This window comes from Poecilia reticulata, linkage group LG15 (genome assembly GCF_000633615.1).
Source record: "Poecilia reticulata strain Guanapo linkage group LG15, Guppy_female_1.0+MT, whole genome shotgun sequence".
Lineage (NCBI taxonomy): Eukaryota > Metazoa > Chordata > Actinopteri > Cyprinodontiformes > Poeciliidae > Poecilia > Poecilia reticulata.
In genome coordinates, this window is record NC_024345.1 from 25396711 (window position 1) to 25421958 (window position 25248).

A 25248-nucleotide genomic window follows, 5' to 3' on the forward strand; every position below is an offset into this window, starting at 1 on the left:
TGTGTGTGTGTGTGCGTGTGGGTGTGGGTGTGGGTGTGTGTGTGTGTGTGTGAGGAGGATTGTGTTGTGGACCGGGTCTGAGTGCTGAGGGACTGACAAGGAGACCGGGACGGAGGGGGTTGTTGGGTTATTACATGGCCTCGGGGGTGCTTATTTAAACCAAAGTCCTGTCTGGAATATTGCACTCAAACACTGTTATTGTACTGCAGCTGCATAAGAAACAAAGGCAGGGAGATAAAAATAAGAAGAAAGAGGAAAAAGAGAGGGAGAGAGAGAGAGATAGAGAGAGAGAAAAAGGCGATTGAAGGGGAGAGAAAAGCAAAATAAGATGAAGGAAAGAAAAGGTCTGGATATTGTCATAAGTTCTTTGGAGGACATTGCACATACAGAGTGCAGAAGAAAGAGGAAGTATGCAGGGATAACTCATTTTAAGGCAACAGATGACAAAAAATCTTATGCTATAAAGAGTTATAACACATTTTAAACCCCTTTATCTAAGAATGCACTTTACTGCATGACAGAAAGAGGGGAAAAAAAGCATTATTCTGATGTAGCACAAAGAGAAAATATGGATTTGTTTAACAGAAGGAAACAAATCGGTTTCAGAAATATGTGTTTGGAGCAAGTCATGCACAGCCGGGAATTTGTGTGAAGCAAGAAGAAAACTCAAAGAAACTACGTGGAATCTCGGTGCGGTTGGGCAGCACTGTTTGCTTGTGTTGAGACAGCTCCTAGGAAAGGAATGTGTGGCCTACATTCCCACTTTAGCCCCCGCCTCCTCCTGTCCTCTCAAACACCAACACTCCGTGTCAGCAGGACCAAGTTTAGGAGGCTGCACACCAAAAATAATAAAGGAAGGATACGGTGGAAGCACGCACTTTTGATTTACCGCTCACTTCCAGCTAGAGACACTGGCTGTGCATGGTTGTGACGCTGACTTATCTCCGCAGATTTAAAATCTCCCGTTCTGACTCAGGGGACGGAGAGAGGTTTAGTCTGCTGCAAGGACGGGGGGGAAAGTGGTGGAATGGGGAGGCTTAAAGGGATAGTTCTGTAAATTTGAAGTGAGGTTCTGTTATATTCTTAAGCCTAATATATTACTTGCAGTAGATGACTCTTTTAGTGTCTTCATTTAGTGTGAATCCAAGATAGGTTGAAGCTACTGGCTTGTCTCAGAAGGCAGTAGCACTTCCACCTTCTTAAGACAACTCCAGTCTCAAAAACATTGGAAGGAATTCAATGATTATTTTAGCTGCTGTCACACTTTTCTTTTCTTTCCATGTGCCTTCGCTTATGAAAGAAAATGTATCAGCTATAATGCATTTCAAATGTTTTCATAGCTTTGGCATTTGTGTCTTGCTTTGGATATGCAGCCATTTTGAGGTGTATGTGCAGCTTTACTTTGTCGTTTTATTATTTTTGCAATGTTCAAGGATCAACTGGGGCTTTGATTCCCCTCAAGTCGTCAAATCTCGATTGTCTTAGTTAAATTAATCAAAAACTGGGTGGGGATAATTAAATGTGAGGATCTTCATCGGTGTAGGAAGAGAGTCTGCATAATGTAGCATGAGATTAGTAATGTCACATGCACATTAGCTAATTTTGTGGAGGAAAAAATGGTCATATATCAAACTATTTAATGTTTCAAACACATTTTTGGATGTGTTTGGCATAAGTATATCATCTATGGTACACTGCCTCCAACCTCCATTTCCTGCATGATTAACCAAGCATTTCTGTTTAAATAACCAACCAAGGCAAATGGGACGATGGGTTAAAAGTTCTGACATCAACGTTTGCATAAAGTGCAATTATGTTTTGTTGACTGGAGTTGTTTTAAGATGGTAAAAATCCACTTTGGTCTCAAACCCTTTTATATAAGTTGTTAGTTTTGGATTTCAGGACCAATGTATCTGGATTACCTTGGTTGTAAAAAATAAAAATGTTACAACAGCTAAAGTAAACACTTAGCTGTTGTAATCTCTTAGCTTTCGAATAGTTATTTTTTTGAGGTTTTACACATTTCGTTATTAGTCAGTGTTTCACACGGGAAGAATAGAGATGCTGCACAGCCTCCGAATCATCGTTGTCTTTATAAATAAGCACATAAAGAAGCTGTGGCCCCATGTTAAACGTTAATATGTTTCCCTGTGGTAAAGGCCTGATTTGGTATTTGCCCCTCAGACACCTGCCCTTAACTTCAGCCTCCAGGACAGACTAATCTGGATTTGTACGAAATAAAGTTGCCAAGAGCGTTAGCTCCTACAAGTAAGATATTAACTCCTTGGAACCTTCTAATGTAACCTCACAACAAAAATCCTGACCTATCCCTTTAAGGGATAAGACGAGTGGGAGGAGTGGGTCAGCGCTGCATTCAGATGAAATTAAATGGAGGCTAAAGTGCTGACTCATTGTGTTCAATCCGTTTATTACCTGCTCTGTCACCCAAGCTTTATGGGATGGGCTGCCAGAGGAAGGCTGGGGGGAATGCAGGCAGGCGGACAGGCAGGCAAGCAGCCCTCATTTACAGGAACATTTCTGGAGGCAATAACACTGCAGTCACCAAGCCAGCATGCTAGACAGCAAGCTCCATGGCTCACCTGCGCTCTGCTAAAGTACCCTTCAGGAAACCCCACCTCCACCCTAACAAAGCACTCACACACACACGGGCGTACACCCCCAACCCATCTCATTTTTCTGGCTTAACAGGAGGAAGCCTGTTTTTGCTGCTAATGAGACATCAAGGGAAGCTGGGGAATCTGAGCCCTAAGCCTGCTAGACCAGTGTGTTTGTCTGTGTGAAGAGACGGCGAGCACCGTCTTGTGTTGGAGGAGCCAGTGCATTTGTGTTGTATAAAAGCAGAAAAAAATACTTAATTTCAACCAGATCAGTGACGGCAGACAAACCTGGATTCATCTCCACCCTCAGTCACATTCCCACACAGTTGGATGTGTAAGATATTAATCATCCACATCACAGCTGACACTCACTGAGGTGTTAACGCTGGTTGCAGTGTGAAAACAAAGGTGGAGCGTCTCTGTCCTGAACCATGCAGTCAGTAATCGTTCTTCCTGGATTATAGACATTTTAGATGAATTTTTTTTTAAACATTGGTCAAGAACAGTAGATTTAAAGGTGACATATAATGCTTCCCTGAACAGGTTAGGTCTATGTTCATTACATTTTTTGCACAAAATCATTCTTAGGTAGTGAGATTTTAGTCTGGTCTGTGCTGCCTATTTTTATCTCCTTTAAGAATGAACTGTTTTAGTCTCCTCTTGTCACTTTAAATCCAAATAAGCTTCTGTTGGCCACGCCCCCTAACTCAGTGTTTACACTCGCACGTGAAAATGGCTGCAAACACACGCACAATTATACAACCATACATCTTTGGAATGCAGAAGCGGAACCAGTAAAAGTGTAACAAGTGGTTTCTAAATGGTAAGTCAACAAAACACTTGTCTTTTCCAGGGGCCATTGTACAGCACATACAGCAGTTAAACCAACTAACCAAATGTGCTGGAGTTCAGCTTGGGTTGCTAGGCGACAGGGCTAAGTTTGACTGGGGTTACTAGGTAACGGAGCAGCTCCCAAGGTTTTTGAAACGTCTCATTTTCCAGACACCAAAGACATGAACTTATTGCTAAAAAGTACCTGACAATCGTTTTTTTTGTTGTTGTTTTTTTTTTTTTGAATCAACAGAGACCCAAATGGAAATGCCAAAAACGAATGAATATTTGTGTGAATTTTGTTCAATAGGTCCCCTTTATGATTGCATTGGATCTTAAAATGTGGTATTTCTGGTTCCTAATTTTGATGCCAGACAAGCAGAGATAATTTAAGTGTTTACGCCATGTGCATAATGTATGGCTGTGGGCAGTCTGGAGCACTCACTGGCTGTGGAAAGTGCTTATTGCTGCTGATCAGACGAAATGGACTCCAGCACTGTGTCAGGCTCCAGTTTGTCTCAAATGGTCTGAGCAATCAGAGCATCCAGCCAACAAATGGATGCATTCTCTCTGTCTTGGCGCTGCTTCTCCATCTCTCTCATTACTCCCATTACTCTGCAGCTTGCGGGTTATCTAATGCTCTCCCCATGGCTTACGGTTTGGCTGGGGATTAGACTCATTTTTCCAAGGGCATTTTATAAACAACCCTGTGTGCCTCCCTTCTCTCCCCGGGCTGAGCTGATTTAGCAGCAGAATTTACGACCTCAGTGGCCTTACTCCCGTCGCAATACATTATTCAAATTCATTCTCTCACGCCGCACAGAGGGCAATTATTTGAATATCCGCAGGAGTACAGCTGGAGCGTCGCGGCTCGTCTGCAACAGCAAAGACGGGGAAATTGCCTCACTCTGGCGGATCAAGGTTGCAGGCAACGAAACACTTTAATTTATGACACAGCTTGATATGTCGGTGAAGTCATTGATTGCCTTGTGTCAGAAGTTGGCAGGATTCACAAAATTTAATTTAAACTCTGCTTCAACAAGATTTTTCCCCCGTCTTTTTACAGCACTAATTGAGCACTTGGCTGGCTGCGCGTCTTGTAAAATGGATTTTCCCCCTGAATCAACAGAAACAGCCCTCAAAATTTCTGCTACGATGCCACTGTTCTGCAAATTATTTTCAAGGCCTGTTTTAGAAAGTGCAGCAGCAACAGAGAAGTTTCTTTAAATTGAAATCTTGTTTAATGCTAGAGGAGGATTAGACAAAAACATGTCGTTCATACACCCCCCACTTTACTTATGTGGTAAGTTTTCTGAAGCCACCCCACTTTCAGTAGCGAACAGATGCAGTGTCCTCATTTCTTGTCGAGCGAAGCGTTTCTCTGTCACACACCTACCTCATGATGTAAGTGTTAATCACACCACAACAACACAAGCGCTCACACCATTCACAGATTCCACTGCAACGTCACATTGAGACAGACTATAAGTCACACTGCATTACACACTCCCTTCCTCCAACAAGACTCACTAATACTCTGAGCTCTAAGGATGAGCTAAGAGAAAAGAAACTGCTGTAGGCTTGTTCTTTTGGTATTTGGCCTCAGCTTCTTAAACTTTATTCCAGCTACCTCAGAGAAGTTGAGACGAATTCAAAAGTCAACAAAGTTTTAGTCGTATCAGCACTGAAACTTATTTTGACTTGACTTGGAGTGTTTGCAGAGCTGGTTCTTGACATGGTTCATGCCCAGTGCACAATTGTAAGAGAGGGCGGCAGGAGCACCCCGAGAAATGGTATCCGTGAAATGAGATCCAAACACACACTTCAGTCTGGGGAGATCAGATTGAAGTTGGAGTCTGATTCACTTATTCCTATTTAATGGAATCTGGACTTAATTTGATTATCTGTAATTTAACATCTAGAATATTTACACAATACTGAACAAATTCTTTAAAACACTGTTGGGAATCTGTGCAACAATACATGTGTATTGCTCATTTGTCGTCACATGCATACCCAACACACAGCAGAAAAATATATGAAAGCCAGTCCTTTGATCCACACATAAGATGTCTTCAAAGAGCCATAAATCCTGTCTTTATCAATTTTTCACTTGAAACCAATAATTTTTCATCCAAGCCAATTTATATTTGGTTCCAATATAGTCGACTTTCCCCTAAAGCTGAACTAGATTCACAGAGCTTTCTACTACTGCTGTTCCGCCGCTGTGCTTGACATCACTCTGCACACAAAAGGCTCAAAGGTCGAGTTTAATACAAGAACCGATAAACTGTCACTGCTCGGTTATTCTTCATTGAACTCAGACATTTCTTTTTTCATGTTAATTGTTTGTGTGTCTGTATTTGTTCAAGCGTGGGATAGTGTTTCCAGCAAATGCGCCTCAGAAAAATCTCATGAGGCTGTATCCAGTTCCTGTCACTGATACCATGAAAGCAGCAGCCGAGATAACAAAACCTCATTGAAATACTCAAAGCGGGACGAGGACAGGTAAGAGCCTGCTCACCGCCTTTCCCACTTGCACAGTTTTGTTTTTTTTGTTTTTTTTCCACGCTCCTTTTCTGGGTGTGTCTTTAGAGGGAACTGAAAACCACTATGATGCAACTGCGTCTTTATTCATGACAGCACACGGTGGGAGGGTACGGCTTCAAATGCCTCCGAGCTTCGTAAATAAATCATCCAAAGTCGCTGAGGAGTAAAAAGCGATGCCAGAAAAAAAAAAACCTCTACTTTTCTTTCCCCGATGACTGAGTTGCTACTCAAAAGAACCAGGCCTAGATTCACCGCTGCAGAGCATTCAGGCATAATTTTTACGAGTGTGAAAAGCCAGCTGACAATAGAGCTAATTGATGAGGATTATCCAGCAGAAAAGGAGGAAGCCTCATGACGTGACTCATCACGGCCATCTGTGCAACTGTACTGTATTTTTACAGCTACGCCTCTGAGGGCAGAAAAAAACAAAAACTTCCTCTTTGGCAGAAAGCCCCGGAGAAGAAAAAAACCACCTCATCCTACTCAGACCGGTTCTACCGCTGCTGCATGGATGGATAATACTTTCACTTGCACCTGTGCTTTAAAACGCCCTCGGTGTCTGACAAGCATTTGCTGAGTGCAGGCAAATACACCCACGGAGTGCAATACACTGAGGGAAATGTGAGTCATACCAAAACATTTCCCTCAAAATGCTCAGAGCTGAGGTCAAACATTCACACACGCAAACACACACGCACGCACACGCACACACACGCGCACACACACACACTCTGGGTGAAATTTCCAGTGAGTTGAAAGTCTGATGACATTTCTGCATTACCAATAAACCAAAGAACAAAGGCTTGAGAAATTACAATATCTGTGTCACTGTTATCTTTAAAATATCAAGACTATTTCTGTAACATGTAAAGTCCCAGAATGCATGCAGTAATGCCAGGCGAACGCATTTACACCCTTTGAACTTTTTACTGCCAACGCAAAGGAAATGGAACAAATTTTATGGATCTTGCACTAGCCCTCTTTAACCACGATACCCGTACACTGCATTTCTTTTAAGTGTTACCTACTTGGTAAATAGAATCCCTCTGTGTCTAATTTAGTCTCAGATATGTGCTCTACAAATTTAGCATTTATAGAAGATGATTTGCTCTAAATGTTTTAGATCGGGACGCCTGCGAATGTCATTATTATCTTTTAAAAACCACATTTATGCACAGGTACCTTCTGTGGTGATGGTTTTTTGGTTGTGTTTCAGTGTTGTTTGATAAATATGATTTGATTTACCAAAGTAAAACCTCAGATTCTGGACCTGTAGAGATAGCCACCACTTAACTTTAACAATAGATGTATATTTAATTACCCCAGAAGGATAAATGGATTGTCTTTCCATATTTTACTATGGCAAATGAGTCAGTTCATCCTGGAAATGTTTTCCTTTTTTTCCCTGTTGCATGGGGATACGTGTTAAGTGTAAACAAGTACTCAACGAAACAACATTTATAACCTAAGCTTGTTTGCAATCCACAGTCCCAGATGGGCCTTTAATAACATAAAACAATTTAAAAGACAATAAAACAACATAGCAAGATGAAATGTCAAACATAACATTAATTCTAAAGTTAACTGAAAACAGACCATAGTAAAACAGCCATCATGGAGTCACGTTGTCATGACAACAAATGTGTAAGAAGATGCTCTGGTTAGATGATTCTAAAATGTAATTTGGTTGACATACACAACTTTATGTGTCACAAGAAGCTCATCACTCTGGACAACATGGTGGTGGCAGCATGTTGATTTGTGAAACATAAAGTAAACTATGTCAACTATTTCCTTTTGTTTCATAATTATGCACCACTTTGTTGGTCTATAATATAAAGCCCAAATAAAAAAATTTTATCTTTATGGTAGACAAAATATGGAAAGCTGCTGTGAACAGAAATTCATACCTGAAGCACATGTTTTGTCTCTGTTGGTTTTGTACTTTTTGTTTCTTTTTTATTTTCGCTCGGAGCCCCGGGACTCCACATCATGACACATTACCACAAACCAGTAACGTCTGTGTCACGGCGGTTTGATAACTCTGCTTGTGAGAGAGATACAGCTACAGTTTCAGAAACATAAGGCCATCCAGCAATTAGTAATGTGTCTGAGGCAAGTGTGTGGCTGCTAAATATGCAACAGCTGGCACTCCTTGCTGAGGGGAAATTACAGTACTCAATGGGTAATTTTCTGATTCAGTCAAAGCAAAACATACCCTTTAACTTCAAAGTTACCTTACAGGAAGATCAAATTGAACCACTGGAGGAGGATTTTTGTCTGTCTGAACACTCACAAACACAATCATAAGATCGTACACTTCTAAACTGTGATTATGCCAAAAAGGAGTGAAAAATATTATGTCCATAAATGCTCCGGCCTTCCCCGTACGCATACGCAGGGACGTCTCGCCTCGCCCCTCCAGCTGGTTCTCATCTGACTCACAGGGGATTACTCGTCTGATCACTTTGATCTGCTTGCCACTGCCAGAGCTATTTTCTCCGACCAGCAAATCTGTGTGCAGGCTGCATTAGCCCACAGACAGGAGACACTCGGTGGGGTTAAAACCGCTCTCTAACTTCCAGACTGCGCCCACGAAACCCGAAAAAGGCACCGTTTTACTGCTAATAGGAGGCGCAGTTTGAGCCAACGTCAGTTAGGACCGCCAAGAAGAGTATCTGGTTATACGAGGATGTTGCACAACAATGATGAATAACAGCCACTTCTAACCGCAAAACTGTTTGCTGCTTTAGCAACAGGATCTGAGAGATTATAGGTGTGCTAAAATAAAAGGAGGGCAAACAGGCTGCAGAGTTACAAAGACAACTATTCCTTCACTAAATGATTATGTAAACAAAAGCAGGAATCAATATCGCTCTGACTTGTCTTTTTTATTTTTCTTTAATGAAAGGGCTGCAGCAGATGGTGGTGCATGAGGAGTTCTCTGTGGAAAGCACAGTCACAGTGTGTTGTTTTTAGGACACATGAATCAACATGAGGCGGATGAATCATCGCAGCACTGATGTGGCTCAGAGCTGGGGAGCTACGCCCCATCAGGTCCAAAATGTTCCCAACATGGTGCTGGGAAAACCGCTGCAGCTGCAGGGCAACGGTGCCCTTGACTTAGCTTCCTCCTTTTCTATCCAACCACCCATCCACCTATCCATCAGTCTACTTGTCAATTTAACTCATCCATTAGTCATTTTGTTTGTCCATACATCCATTCATCCATTTATTGGTTTACAAATTCATCCATCAGTTGGTCTGCTAATCCATCCATCCATCCATCCATCCATCCATCCATCCATCCATCCATCCATCCATCCATCCATCCATCGGTTTGCAAATCCATCCAATTGCTGTCATACAAATAAATCCATCCATTTATTTATCCATCCATCCATCCATCCATCCATCTTCCCTCTCCGAGGAGCCATCAACGGGTGTCATTTCAGGAGAGCCGTCATCTGAGGCAGCTGCCCCGTTTCCATGGAAACAGCCCACTTCAGAGCCAGGCAGATCGGAAGAGGCACCGTTGCCATAGAGACTGGAGCGACAGCTTACATAAGTATTCACCGTGTGTGCTCGTCTGCTGCACCGCAGCACATTCCAGCATATAATTAATGCTCGGAGTGTTTGCTTGCTGCTGTCGAAAATTACAACAATGTCATTTGAAGTGGCAGAGAGCGGCAGCTCATCCGCCGCGCCGCCGCAGTCAAGGTCAGGCTAATTTCCCCGCCAATTAAACGTGGCTTGTGCAGGGAACAGCTGTCAGCTGCCATCTCCAAGGTGACACATCAAGTTACTATTATTATTGTTTTTTTATCCTCTAAAAGCAACACAACGTTCCTGCTACAGCCCCAAATCCTGTTAATGATTTTTTTAAAGGTTCCCCCAAAGCTCTACAGAAGACATTCCTTGTGTGGAAATATGATCTGAAATGTAATAGGTGAATATAAACCATGAAAGAGGCCTAGACAGGAAATAGGATATAAAGGTGGACATCAGTGTGTTTTATTGGCTCTGAGCTTTTCTGCCAATAAGTAATGGATCTCCTTTGAAGAGAAACACAGCGCTTAAATTGCCCTGAGTGCTTGGACTTAAAATGAACACAGACAAATGATGTCCATCTTATCCAAACTATGCATTATGTATTTTTTTCTAGCTTTGATTTACGCACGCATCGCATCATGTATTCAGCAGTCGCCTCTGAGCGCCTGCCTTTCAAGTCCTGATTGCAATAAGGCCCTGTGTGTGTGTGCGCGCCCCGAACTCTCATCTCTGGTGTTTGTAGTTAGCAGGAGTCAAGAAAATTCTTTCATTTGTTCCTTGTCCTTAGATGAGCTCATGAAACTCACCTCATGTAGTTTCTTACAAAGTATTTACATCCCTTGAATACTCCCACCTTTTGTTACAACCACAAACTTCAATGTTTTTTATTTGGATCTTGTATGACAGAATGTGGTTTTTCACATTTTCCACAAAAAATCTGTAATGTAATCCTGTAATTGTAGCCCAAAATAAATACAATGTTTGTTAGAAAACGGATATCCATGGGTGGATGAATTACTATCAATCATGTATTAAATAAATCTGAAGAAAGTCATTTAGGGATGCTTTGGTCACATTAACCCACAATTGGGCATTTCGACTTATTTGCAGAATGTAAAAACAAGAAATGTTGATCAGACTGAATGAAGCACAGTGATAACCGCATCGTGTTGTTCGGAGGCTGCTCTTCAATGTGAACAGGGATAACAGGATATTATTCTGAATGGTTCGGGTCAAAGCATTTTGAGTGACCCATTCCAAACCCAGAGCCAAGTCCAACTGACAAAGTGCAGCAAGATGTAAAGGGGTATTATGATAGTTTTGAGGATTATTTGCATGACGCTAATCAATTTTTTTCTTCGAAACACAATGTATCCTATCGCTTAATAACAATTATCTGCTACTGTGTATTTGTTTCACTTAAAATCCAAATAAAATACATTGAATTTTGTTGCATTGTCAAAAAATGACAATACGTTTGTAAGAAATTGCACGTCTTACGAAATCCACTGTGCTGTGTCTTAGACAAATGCTCTAGCATGAAATGACCGCACATTTCCATTAGTTTTGTTTTCATTTAGCTGGTATCTTACAAACAAACTGAACTCTAGAAATACTTAAAGTGTTGTAATTAAAGCCTGTGGCACAAACGCTCACGTTTTAACCACTTCCTCTGACTCACGCAACCACTGTCACATGTGCATAAACGGCACATAGAATCACACAGAATCTGCAAACATGCGACTCCCTGCAACATGGCTATAAAAATCAACATTTTTGCATGCTTTCCCCCCCTCTCATTATGCTGATGATTTGGCCCGGAAGAAGCCGGGTTATCTGAAAACGATAGTGCTGTCTGGTTGTAACTGAAACCATGTGCTGTGTGCAGAACGCCATGTGGTGCTTTCTTGACAGCTTCAGAGACCGTTAGAAGACAGTGGAGCAGGAGGGGGGAAGTTAGGCAACCGCAACATGACAAATGCTGAACCAATAATACTGCCATATCAGCCTGGGCTGCAAGGGGAACACTCTGTTAATATGAGGTGCATTCATGGGAAAAGCTTAGTACACCCCATGATTTAGTAGCGTGTGGAACCGTCTTTATTAGCAGTAACTCTGAGGTGACCTGGACAACATGGCTGAAACACGCATGTTGATTTAAGCGGTTTATATCGGTCAATAAGTATTGATTAGTTCTTGTTTTAAATACCGTATTTTCCGCACTATAAGGCGCACCTAAAAATCTTCAATTTCCTCAAAAGCCGACAGTGCGCCTTATAATCCGGTGTGCCTTATATATGAACCAATATTGAGCCACAACACGTCTAGCAACTATGGTAAGCAGCCGCCGACTTCATTTTCCCCGTAGAAGAAGAAGTGCGTGGTGCATGCTGGGATAGTTGTCAGAACGCTGGTTTGTTAATAAAGTTTGATAATACATTTAAAGACGGGGGCGGAGGGGTGGGGGAAGAGAGACAGAGACTGCAGCAGCAGCATGTCGGTTGGTCTGCGTTACCCAGAAAGCAGTTGGGCACAATATCGCAACACCAACACCGTGAGTGAAACAATGACTGGGGCAACCTACTATTTAAAGTACTCAGGGACCACTTCTTTACAAATGTGGATGTGTAATAGAGTACGGAACAAATTGGCAACCCAAACTGAAGCGTCTATTCTATGCGCCTTATAATGCGGTGTGCCTTATATATAAAAAAACGTTTTAAAATAGGCCATTAATTGAAGGTGCGCCTTATAATCCGTTGCGCCTTATAGTGCGGAAAATACGTTACTTGAAATACTACCAAAATGGTGGCGTCACCCTTCCTGTTTTATCCAGTTTTTACTGCATACTGCTGTTTATTTCTAAGCAGTTATGATGCAAAACCTGAAACTGTGGATGCATAAGTTACTCATAAGGTTGTTGCTAAGTAACCAAAGAGTGAGTGAGTTAGTTAATGCCACCAATCATGCTGGTCAGAGAAGATGAGCAACTAAAGCCTGTCCTCTGCATACATCTCCCAGAATGCTATTCAGTTCTGGATTAGAGTTCAGTGAAATTATTGAGTATTATACCAGACATAATATCTACTGATATTGATCACGTCTATCATGATATATTTTGTTATTGACTTTTTGTCCAGCCCTAACTCTTAGTAGTCATTTTCTGTTCGACTCTATCAGTCTTTCATATTGTTGTTGAAGACTTTTAGACCGATTGAAGTAACATTACTGCTTCTGTTTGTTGAGGCTTTCAGACATTTGTTTTGAGCTATCTCTCTCAAAGTCCCATCACAGCAATTCAGTGAAGTTGAATTGGGCTTTGACTTGGTCATTGCAACAGTTTCATTTCTTCGTATTAGAAATATTCTGTTGTACATTTGCTGGTCATCTGGTCATATATGTTTTGGGTTTATAAGGCTGTCCAGTCTTTGTCTTTATTTAGCCCACCAAAATGGCTTGAATTTGGCTTAAAGTTCAAAATTTGGACCAAACAAACGCTTTAAAAGTCAGTCTTGGTTAGCCAAGATGATTAACCTCAGCTACCTCTCAACCACATGTTGGCATCAATAGGGGTATTTCCTGAGACACATTTTTCAACTTTGGCATTCATTACATTTTCACATTATTTAATGTAATGTCATCTATTCAAATATTTTGGGGTGATGCTTTTGGTATAGAAAAGAATTCATGATCAGCTCAATGACTCCAACATATCTATATCTTGTGGTTACAAAACAATCATGCAAGTAACAAAATGTTTTGAGGCTATTGGCTATTTTTCTGACGACTGCAGTTTGACCACTGGGTATATTTTTGGGGGGCATCTACTAATGTACTAATTGTCGACATTGCTAAATGTTTCCTACTTGTAAATAATGTTTTTCACTGTGGAATAATTAGAATCAAATAGTACGGAAAGCGGCAACAAACCAGTTTTCACGGCGCACCCCTTCCTGCATCTGGTCGCCAAGACCACCGACACCGAGACTCGACTTCAACACCACAGAAAGGCCTGCTGGAACAGGAAGGACATGGGTGCTTTCAACATAAGTAGATGAAATCATCATTTACTCCATTACTCACTGACAAACAGCTGTTGTAAGCTCTGCTAATGCTAAGACCAAACAATGGTATTCTAGGTTACGCACCGCCAAAACAAAGAAGACTGTTTTGAGTTGGCCTAAAATCCACATCACTGGAATTGCAACAGAGTCACCGACCTTTCAAAGTCTTGCCCTCGGGAGTTTCAGGTTGCTTATTTTGGCAGAGAGCCACCTGTAATCAAAGGAAAAAAGCTAACACCCTCTTTACAGGTTTCAGTTTAAGACACTGTCTGTTACCCATTTCAAATGTTGCCTAATATTGAGTACAGACTGCCTATTTTACGAGGACATGTTCATTGATGCCATTTCAGAAAAACTGATAATCTCCTTGTCTTTCCTCACATGGGAGTGGTTGAATATATAGAGAGCATTTTCTTCAGATGAGTTATTCCCATTTGTTGGGAAGCCCTGGGGGCAGCTTACGCATCGCGCTGGCCTGCATGCCTTGGCAGCAAACATATTAGACTTTAAAAACCCTGTCATGCCTACTCTGCAGCCCTACAGACACTCTGTAAACACCTCCAGTCATGATCAGCATGTCAGACAAGCGCAAAGCAGGGTGAATAATTAATGCTGTGTCTTTGGGCTTAAAAAAAGTTTTCTTGCCCTCATCGCCTGCAGCCAAACACTTGCCGGAATCTGCGTTCTTCTTCTGAAGGGATGATGCACTGCTCGGATATCTTTTCTTTGTGTCTGTCAAACTCTCACATTGAATTACAGGGAAAAACGAATTCATGCAGGTTTAAGAACTCAAGATAAGCAACTAAAACTGTGCAAACAGGGAGAGGCATGAAAACACATCGACGTCTGCAAGCTCGAATGATGTCAGCGGTCTGAGAGATTACATATTTTTGTCAGAGAACAGAAATTAGTGGGTGGACATGGCTGTGTGAATCTGAAGGGTGTTGGCAGATCACTTTGAGACCAACGGCTGCGGATAACAGCTAAGAGCTGAGAAAAGCGGGGGAACCATGTTTGTTTCCGTGCAGCCAGAGAACCAGTCCTGTGGTCTGTCCCTGTCTCTGTCCTGCAGTCTACTCCCACTGTGGAAAAAAAAAGGCCTCTGTTCACAGACACTATCTTACTGCACCCCCATCACCACATCCTGTTTGACAGTGGAAATGTTACAGCTATAAGCTTCGCGTTCCTTTAAAATTTATTTAGAGTCTTTATCAAAATGCGAACACCCGTCAAACAAGAACAAGTAGACGGCTGAAAGTTCTCAAAGCATAACATATCATGTCACACTGCAAAGAAAATTACCAACATAAGAGAAGTGCGTACAATATCTTGTTCAGAAAAGGGTTAAGAAGCCATTTCCAAGGCACCTTCATGACATTTTTTATATAAGTAGTGCTTGCATAAAAGGTAACTGCAAGTTAATTACTAGAATTGCTTTTTAAATTCTATGGCTTGGGTCAAATGTTTTGGGTATCCCTGCACAAGCTTCTCATAATAGTTTGCTGGAAATTTGGCCCAATCCTCCTGATTGAACTGATGTGACTGAGTGAGTTTGTAGGCCGCCTCAAACTCACACACCTTTTCAGTTCTCACTATAACTTCTCAGTCAGATGGGAACATTGACTTTGTTGTACTTAAGACACTTTGCAACTAATTTGACCGTAAGATTAGGATCATTGTCCATTTGAAGACTCATTTGCAACCAGTCTTTAACTTCCTGACTGAGGACATGAGGAAAACATGTTACATTTTCAACAAATTTCCAGAAATTTCCAACAAGTACTGGTTATGTTCTACATGTAACAACAAACTTATATTTTGCCAAAGTTGAGCCTAAAGAGAAGGATTGAAAAACAGAAACCTTACAAAGAAAACATTCATATCTCGAAAAAATCTCTCAAAAACTTGTGGAAGAAACTGCCTCGGTCTGATTCAAAGAAAAATCACAGCACATCACCAAAAGAACAGCATACCCTAAATTTATTGTTTTTCAAAATGAAAAAGACTTTGTGTTAAGGTAGATGAAATTATGAATCGTTCTCCATCCCAGTCAGTTTTGCCGAAATACTTGAGTCGTATTTCGGCTCAAGTATTTCGCCGAAATACGGCTCAAAAATGAAAATGAGGGTGAATTTAATTTCTTTTGCATCATTGTGAGTCTAAACATCCATCCAAATCTGCAGAATAATGACTTGAAGAGAAGAAAATATTTGGAATCTACAACTAAATCTGACAGAAAACCTGTAGAGTCGCATCTGGACAAGAAATGTCATCAAAATCTGACAGATCTGAAGAACTTTTGCAAATACTATCAAGTCATATCATGTTGATAGGTTCTGATAAAATGCTGAAATTTAATGGGGCACTGCTCAAACAATGTACAAGTTTAAGGATACGGACACTTAAGTAATTAGGTTGTTTCACATTTTGTTTTCATTCATTTAAGATTATATTTTTTTTAAAGTATTTAAATAATTCAGCATGGTCATGGTTGTTTCCATGTATATGAAATAAAGCCAGACTATTTAGTTACATCTAGTATTTTATCAGTTTCTTACACATTTGAATGTTACGGTTCTTAGCAAATTAAGATATCAAAATCTTGACAGGGTTACAGCCAACAGCTGTTAAGTTGATAAGCTGTGACAAACACTGTTTAAAGCAGATTTTCAGAAAATAGCCTGACGTTTGTCTGTTTTATTTCATGTCTAAATCCGACATATATCCAGTCAGGATGGACTTTGGGAATCACTTCCATCTCTGCAGACAGCGTGGCAGATGCTATAGTTATCCTCTTTAGTCTTATCTACAAACAGCACCACACCTGGCTGACTTTAGCCAGCGCTATCTCCCTTTATAGGTGATATACAGCCCCCGCTGTCTGTCACAGATAGACAAAGCCCTGACTAAATCTGACCAGGATGTCGACGCCGAAGCAAGCGCAACACAAAGTTCAGCTGCAGCGTCTTTTCTGGCAGGAGAATCGATAATAAATCTTACTTTTCATAATGACAAATGCTCAGGGAAGTGGCTAATGCAGAGCAATAACACTGAGGATGTGTTATTGTATTTTCTCTATTGATCCTGCAGATTTATGCACCCCCTTTCTTTGATTTGTTGTCTGTTGCTAAAACAAATGAAAGGCTCCTGGCAGGCTGAGCATGAAAGGCATTCAAGCAAAGTCTCAGTGAAACTTCCTCCAAATTCACTTCACTGTCACTGTCCAGCAGACAGGCAGGTAGGTACAGGTGTTTATCCGTGTTCACGCCCTAGCCTCTAATCAACAAGAAAACGCAAGCTCAGCATCAGTTTGTGAGGCTGTCTGGGTGAGTTTTAAAGTGGTGTCATTACAGGAACAATCATCCTCTTGAATCCCTGCTGTTGAGTCCATATTTGAGATATTCCAGTGACTTTCAAAGCCATAAAGTTGTAAAATTTCCCAGAGTTGCATCAAGACATAACTCAAAGGATCAAGATTAATGACCGAGAATCTGTCACAGCCATGCGAGTTGTGTTAGATAATTAGAATTAGCTTTATCGTTTCTTCATGGCTCGAGTCAAGTTAACAAGAAAGCAAGGGAAAATTACGTGTGAAGCGTAGCTGCTTTCTGAGCTTGAAAAATTGTGATAATGAAATATTTTGTGGTATATCTGCTGACTTCCTGTCAGAAAGTCCAGAAAATGCTGATCAGCTGTAACCTCCCGAGTGTTGCTGCACTATACATCACTGTGAAACTAGTACAGTGGAGTCAGCTCGGGTCACATGGGTCTGTTTGAGATGACTCCTGCAGCTTCATCAAATCACAAATTGAGTGTTTTTTGACAAATAGACCAGCAAATTAGCTGACATTAGCACAATGTCGGCTAATTAGCATTTTCATTAGCTTAAAGCTAACTTACTAAAAAAACAGCGTGGAGAGCAAAGAAACATTTCTTTCAATGGCTTACAACATTCAACATCAACTCACCAACTTGTAAAACTTAAGTAAGAAATAGTTTTAAGGTTAATTTTGTTTGCGTGCTTCAGCTGAAGATGGCATGAATTACTTCCGGTCCGCCGCAGGTCTTATATCAAGTCAGTTGGACCAATGTAAATAAATTGTAGAGCCCCCTAGTGGAATGGGAGGACTCAATAAAATAGATGTTCTCTAACAAACCCCGGAGATTTTTTCACAGAACAGCTAAATTATTTACTTCTGAAGGTAGTTGGTAGTACTGAATTTTATTTACGACTATAAAAGTAAATTAGCCTTTGATTGTTGTTGCAATGTGACAAAATGATACGAACTTCAATACTTTTTCAAGGCAGTGCACTTAACGTTTTATTTTTTCCTTTGGAAGGAGGAGTGATGAGGCGTTTTCATGAAGTAGTTTCAAAATAAAAATTCACAATCATGAACTTCTGCTTTCAGACTATTTTCTAAAAGTCCTGATCCTGATTCACAACACATTACGTTTATTTCCGACACATCTTCACCAGACCACTAATGGATTTCTGAAAAGCACCGAACGGCTCAACTCAAGGTTGAATAGACTATAGGTTTGGTTTGTGCGAAGGTGGCTGGCTTTGTGTCTGAATGAAATAACATGTGAGAAGAGGTAGGGAAAAATGAATAACGTGGAGGGCTTTTTAGCTGAGAGACTTGTGTTGATGAATAATTGAGCTGTAGCCAGGCAGAGAGCTGTTTCATGTGCCTCTCTGTCTCAGAGTTAAAATTAGAAGCTTCTCTCTATGCAGACAATCTCTTTGAACTGCTACTGTCTTAGAGAATCACTCCTCTCTCTCTCTGAGCCTCGCTCCTGCCTTTTAGTAGATACGGGAATAGGCACAAACGTGCTTGACGGACAAGGCAGAAATAAAAAAATAAAAAATCAAGGTGCTTCTTTGTATTATTCCTCTATAACAGCGGACGCATGTAGAGCAAAAACATAAAAACACAGATGTTGTTTGATGTGCCGATTTGTGGTGCTAATTTTAGATTTAGAGCCCTTTTTTTTCCTGCTGCAGCTGTAATGAAGTTTTGTCTCTCCTCTGTCTACCTGTCATAAGATCCCCCAAGGCTTTCCTGTCTTTGTCCGGTCTCTGAGCACCCACAGCCCATCTCTATCTGTCACTCCTGTCCGGCCCACAGTGACACCACAGAGCCCGGAAAGTAGGACACAGAGACCTCATGGCGCACACTCACACACTTCAAAAATACACAAATTGCGACAGAGGCCGGAGTGTGCTCCTGCATATTATATCTGATGTTATCTCCGGACAGTCAGCTCTAAATGGGGCATTCACTGGCTCTTCAGGGCTCCTGTTTTCTGTGGGGCAACTTGAGCTGAATTGTTGCTGTTTTAATTAAATCTGCTTATTGCCTGCTCCCTGAGATCCACCCAGCTTCAACATCAAAGTGGTGCTCTGAATAATGATGTTCTCCTTCATGCCTCAGGTGCAGCCAGAATCTCAGAATCCCCCTTCCCACACATACACACACACACACACATTTACACACAGTGTTTCACCTCTCTATTTCCCGCTATACCGCTATTTTCTCTGAGCGCTGACATAACAGTATTTTGTCATGTTCATGGTAGAAAGATGGTGTGTCTGCAGCCCCCCTGTAGCTCCATCCCCTGGTTGTTATGACACCTTCCAAGGACGATATCTTTCACTGTGTCCCAGACGGCCCTGCTGTGATTTGGGATCATAAAAATGTGTTTTTCTCAGACAAACATTTTACAGACTTTGTTGCTGGTTCAAAGCATTTTTTCAAATTTTAAATGCAGGTTAAAGACATGACATTTCAGGTGTTTCCTTGTAGGTTTGTAGGTTTTTGTGACACTCAAAAGACTACAAACCTGTTAAAATTCTTTAAAAAGAAAGAAAATGACGGCAGATCATTTTAATTTGGAATATCTTACTTTATTACTATTTTATTAGAGGAAAATAATACTGAAAATAATAACAGTGCAAACCCTTAAACTTTTATTTTCTTTTACTCGCTTTTTAATCAGTTTTCTGCATTTACCCCACTAAGCTACACACCTATATGAATTATAGTAAATAACATTTGCCCTAAAATAAAGTTCAGCTGTCTTGTTAGGATTTCAATAACAATTTGCTTATTTGCAAACTTTGGCAAAAAATTTTGAGAGAGCTTAAGGATGGTGAAAAAGATGTCATTATACAAACATATCAGTCAGGATAAGGGTACCAAAAAAATCTGTTTTCTGCACATTGTAATATTTTTCAAAACTAATGCAGAGACATGGCAGAAACCTTTGAGAGAGGCTGCCATTAGAGCAACATTAACCCGAGAGAGCTGCAGTGCTTAGCACTGGTTATGTCTTCTATATTATATCTTTGGGTTAGAAAGGAGGGTTGAAAAAGGCGGCTTTCTGTATACAGGAAATTTTTAAAAAGTCCAAGGAAGCTTGAAAGAAGTATTAGTTAAAGTTTGCACAGACTTCCCATTAATAAATATGTCCATATTTTTGGTAGAATTGCACAATACAGATGGAAACAGTTGCTTTTTCTGGTTGTGTGTAAACCTTTGCACCACTGCTTCGTGATTAGGCCTTTACTTGTTTCTTCAAAGCAAAAAAAAATGAACAAATAACATTTTTCAAACCATATAACATTTTTCAAACCATATTCCTTGAGCTTGTGGAAGAAAAGGGTCCCCACAGCATGGTGTTTTGCTTTCCAGCAAAAGTGTTTTCTATTATGTTACATTTTCCAGTCATCTTATCACTTTCATCTGTTTGCATGGCCAGTGGCAAAGGTTAACATGACTAAGAGTTACAAAACAGTTGCACTTATGCCAACATTGAATAACATGCGCTCAGATTACTTCTGAATGCAATTACTTGTTTTGAAGTTTATTCAGATATATCAAAGTGGAGGAACACAATGGCATGCCACACTTTCCATATTTGTTTACATAAACTCTGTAAACTTGTCTTTAATGCCGTGTTTTACTGCTGGAGCTTTAAAGCACAGAGGTACAGTGCGGTTTTGTCTTCTCTTGGTCTGAGTTACTTCATCTGGCGCAAATCAAATCAGTGCTGCATAGTTTTGAGATTTTATAAGGAACAAACCCATTTATAGTTACAGGGAAACAGTCATCTGATAGTGATGAAAGAGTGTTTTCATTACAGCCACAGTTTCCTGTCTGTTAAAAGTTCATCAGCAGCGGCTGTGGTCAAACGTAGTAAATCAGCTGTATCCCTTGTGACGATAGATCAAAGCTGCTGCCGTCGGAGCCAATTAAAAGTTTCGGTCATGATAAAGCTTACTGGAGCTTGTTCAGGAAGGAGTTATCAGGACACAGTCAGGAGATGACTCTTTCAGTCGTTGTTTTTGCACAATCTGACCTCTGCCTCCGGCTAATTCTTTTCGCCGTTTGCTGATTCAGTGTTGCGCATCAGGCTTACGTAAACAAAGACGAGAATGAGGTAAGAGCAGAGAAGTCTCATGAAAAGCAGAGCTTATGAAACTCTGCACTGCAACTATTGTTCTCCAGACACTGCATGCGTTGCGGCAAATCACATTGTAATGGGGTCAAATGGTAAGAATCTAGAAAACAGCGCTGGGTTATGCAATTCTTCACCTCTGCTCCACTGCACTTTTATTCAGAGAGGGTTATGGGTGTCCTCCGGTCAGGCGGCTACTCATCCCAGGACATAATTCAGTTCACATAAAGCTTCAAATCCCAGAGCCTACCTTGATACGCGGCTTTTCAAAGTCACATCATTCTTCGTTTGATAAGACACGGCTCGAATTTGGTACTTGAATGTGTCAGGAGCAGGAAAAGTCATCAGTGCACGTCATTTTAAATCATAGTCACGCTTTTTCAGAAAGAAAAGAAGTGCTCTGCTTAATGCATTTCAACTGATGGTTAAAGTACAATAATTATGCGTGTATCAATTCAAACATGAGGCAAAAAGCTGCTTAATGAGAACATAATTACACCATAAATAATAGCCTAATGACACAAATTATTCAATAACATCAAAAGCAGGCACATTTTTATGTATTGGGATAGTAAAAGGTTCAGAAATCATCTAAATCTGAACTCAACAGCACAAAAACCCAGATTTGGCTCTGTTTTTTTTATTTATTATGCAAAAATGGAGCCAAAACGGAAAAGCTTTGTGTGGAAATTTAAGCACACCCCATGATTCAGCAACTTGTGCAATCACCTTTAGCAGGAATGAGTGGAAACAGTGGTTTTAACTGGAAGCTTATCAGTCTCTCACATTAGTGCAGAGAGACTTTGGTCCACTCTCTGCTACAGCATTGATTCAGCTTGTTGCTGTTTGACCTCATTCTTTTCTGCGTTGCTCTCTCAAAGTCCCACTTCAGCACCATAATCAGGCCTATAATCTCAAAGTCCTTTACAGTAATAAAAGTAAAATATTGCTTAAATTAAATGAGATAAAGTAATCAAGATCCCCTGTTCAACTAAAATTAAAAGCGGGTGAAATTCAAAATGGCAGACACCTTTGCTCTTGAGCCTGGTTCTGGGAAAATTCAATCGCCACTGGTTTCTGGGTCACAGATTAAGGTTTCCAAAGGCTTGCTTCACATGCAATAGTACGATAGCCATTTCTAAGCTGTAGCTTCACTGCAACAAAGGCGCAGGAGAATCTCCATCTTCTCATCTATCTTCTTTGAAGGAAGTAATCATGTTTCCCAAAATACTTTCGCTAATCCTTCTGCAGGGAGATGTTGCAGTTTCATACCGAGCGTGCGATGTTGCCAGCATCTTTCCTCAGCTTCCACCATAAATGTGATGTAAATTAAAACTGACTCGCATGGTAACAAGGTCACCAAAACAACATGTTTTTCTGTGTAAATCACATTAACGAGCATTGCCAAAGGGGGAGAAGATAGATAATTTTTCCACTTTTCATCTCCCACCTCTTCTTTTGTTACAACAAGCTTAGCGAGGTAATTCCACTTTGATCCCCGCGTGTTTGAATTTTTAATCTCAGGTAAAGACGGAGAGAGGCGCAGCCAAATAACCATCTGCCCCCCACCTACGAGCGTCATTGTTTGTTGTTTGGATAAAGGCTTGTCACCTGCTTCAGAGACTAAGATTAATTACTGCGGTTGAGGTGATCTGGAGCTTTGCTCGGTCGAGTATTGATGGGGTTGCTTTGGACCGTTTGGCCTATGGAGCCTTCAGGGACTGGAGCATTCAGAGCAGCCTAAGGCCAAAGCCTGACGCATTTATCATGAGCATTACATCACTTACACCATCAAAGATCCGTTGCATTAGGTGTTCACGGTTTCTGGTGAGAATGAGTCATTGCAGCTTTCAAGGTTGCGCTGATTTCCAGACTTAACTGTGGGTCGTTTATGTGCTTTCTTGCTGTTTGTCTCTCAGGCTCTGCCTTAAAGCATGCAGATGCTCTGGAAGCACAACACTTATGGCGCAGATTTGTGGGGCTCCAGTAGCTTCCCTCTGGGAAAACCAGCCCGGCGAACAGTAACCTCAGTTTTTCTTGCACATACGTCTGTGTCTTAGCGAGCTACACTCGCGTGGGTGTGACAACAACAACAAAAAAATCAAAATCTGCCCCTTAATTGCTGCACACCTTCTGCTGAGAGCTATTTCTGAGTTGTCGCCCCTGGGGTCGCAGAGAGGATGAAGCATGATGATGACATCACAGTTCAGAGTACAACAAGTGCTGGATTGTTAAAATGAAAACAAAGCATGCTTGTTTCCAGTCCTATTTTTCTTCCCCTGTGGTTAAGATTCGTCCTTTGAGCTGGAAATCTGACCTTTGTTTCTCTGCTAACAGACTGTCTCTGTCAGTCTGCCGATGACCGGGGGCGGGGGAGACGGTCAGCGGACCTTTGGTGTGCAGCACTGATCACATGAGCGGCTAAAATAACAAAGTGGTCTGATTTGGCTCTTTGTTTACACACAGTCATGCGATTCAGATCTCCTAAACTAAGCCATTTTTTTATGCATTAAAATAAGGATTAATATTGTGAGGATAAATGTGACATCGCACACTTTGTCATCTGACTCAACAAACATGTTATTCATGTGGATCCAGCCAAAACGACAAGAAAGGAAAATAATGTGAGTTTAATGGTGATGCCATTTGATGTGTGTTTCTCAGAATCATAAAATATGTTTTCTGAAACATGAAATATATCACTTTTATTACTTTGAAGTGTGTCAGAGCTTTATTTTGAAAGATAAACAGAATCACTGTATTCATATCAGGTTGACATCTATGTAGACTATTTGCAATAATCTGATATTTTTATTTTAAAAAACCACGTGCCTTTTTTGTTTTAAATCTGAAAATGTCATTTTAAATAGTCTAAAGTATAAAAATGTTATGCTTCTATTTTGAAGAGCATAACTTTGAACAGAATAAAATTATTAAATCATTTTCATCACTGTTTTCTTTTCCCATTAACCATATTAAAGGACTATTGAAACTATAAAATACTGAGGCTTTTATTTTGAAGCCTATTTTTAAAAGTTATAATCCATCTGGTATTCTGAAGAGTTTTTTTCCCCCCTCATTTTATTTTGGAAGACGCATTAATTCATTTTCTTCCTTGGTGTTCACGCTAATTAGTAATTTAGATCCTTCTTTATATTTACAATTATTTTTAAGAACAGGATGATTCTTATTTTGAAGAGCATGAATAAACTTTACTTTGAAAGCTTAACATATTCCATTTCCTTCACTGGGTTCGCTCCACCGCAATCTGAAAGCTGCTTGTACACTAATCTGTCCTTTAAAATATTGAGGTTTTTTCTTTTGAGTGTCTTTATGCTTTATTTTTCAGATCAACATTTACCCCTGAAATGGACTTAAAGTGTTTAATTAGAAATGTAGAACCTACTTTTCAAAGAATCGGCTGAAAGTATGTATAAACTTAATTTTGAAAAGTCTATAAAACCACTTTAAATATTGGAATTATTTTATTATTTATTTACGTCATTTTAAAGGATGACTCTTATTTTGAAGAGCATACTTACGCTTTATTGTAGAAGTCCCATTTCAGGAGATGCAGGCTCCGTGGTTGCCATGGCGATTGTTATCTTTTGTGGACAGCAGGTGTATCAGTGAGAATTCACCGTCTCTTTTCCTCTCACTTAGACGAGTAAAATAAAACAAGATGCAGAAGTAGAGCCGCCAACAAGACACAGCTCTCTGTCCGCTGCTAAATTTCTAGTCTGCCTAAAACAGTGTATTAATGTTTTGTTGTTGTTGTTGTTGTTTTAAACACAAATCATTACCCCTTAATTTAATCATCTAAAACCTTTTTAACTTTCTAGAGAACAAACAAATTGACCTAATAAATTGAGGTCAAGTTTCTGTGGAGGTCGAACAGGAAGTGCTTTTATTTTGCATTCTGCTAAGACGAGCGGGACAATTATCACAGACGATTGATGTCGGTTCCTTTTTGCCAAAGTAATCAATTTTTATACTTCCTTTGTGGAAAAAAATATATTTTTCCCAATTGCTACAAAACTGCTTTCTGTATTCAGTCAGGTTATCTAAAAATGTATTCAATCTAAGAAATAAGAACCAAAAATAGAAGAAATATTTTTCCACATCGGAAAAATAGGATCTGTGTAAAATCTTTAATGTTTATATATATA

The 25248-nt window shown here is 40.3% G+C and overlaps 1 long non-coding RNA gene across 1 annotated transcript; it reads right to left on the bottom strand.

The window, feature by feature from the left end:
• Positions 1-13488: 13488 nt before the first annotated feature.
• Positions 13489-17664, bottom strand: LOC103477268 (uncharacterized). The gene is made up of 3 exons (XR_535609.1): positions 17584-17664; positions 13700-13826; positions 13489-13563 (listed from the first exon to the last, which is right to left on the bottom strand). It is a non-coding gene; the product is annotated as an uncharacterized LOC103477268 (long non-coding RNA).
• Positions 17665-25248: the final 7584 nt, after the last annotated feature.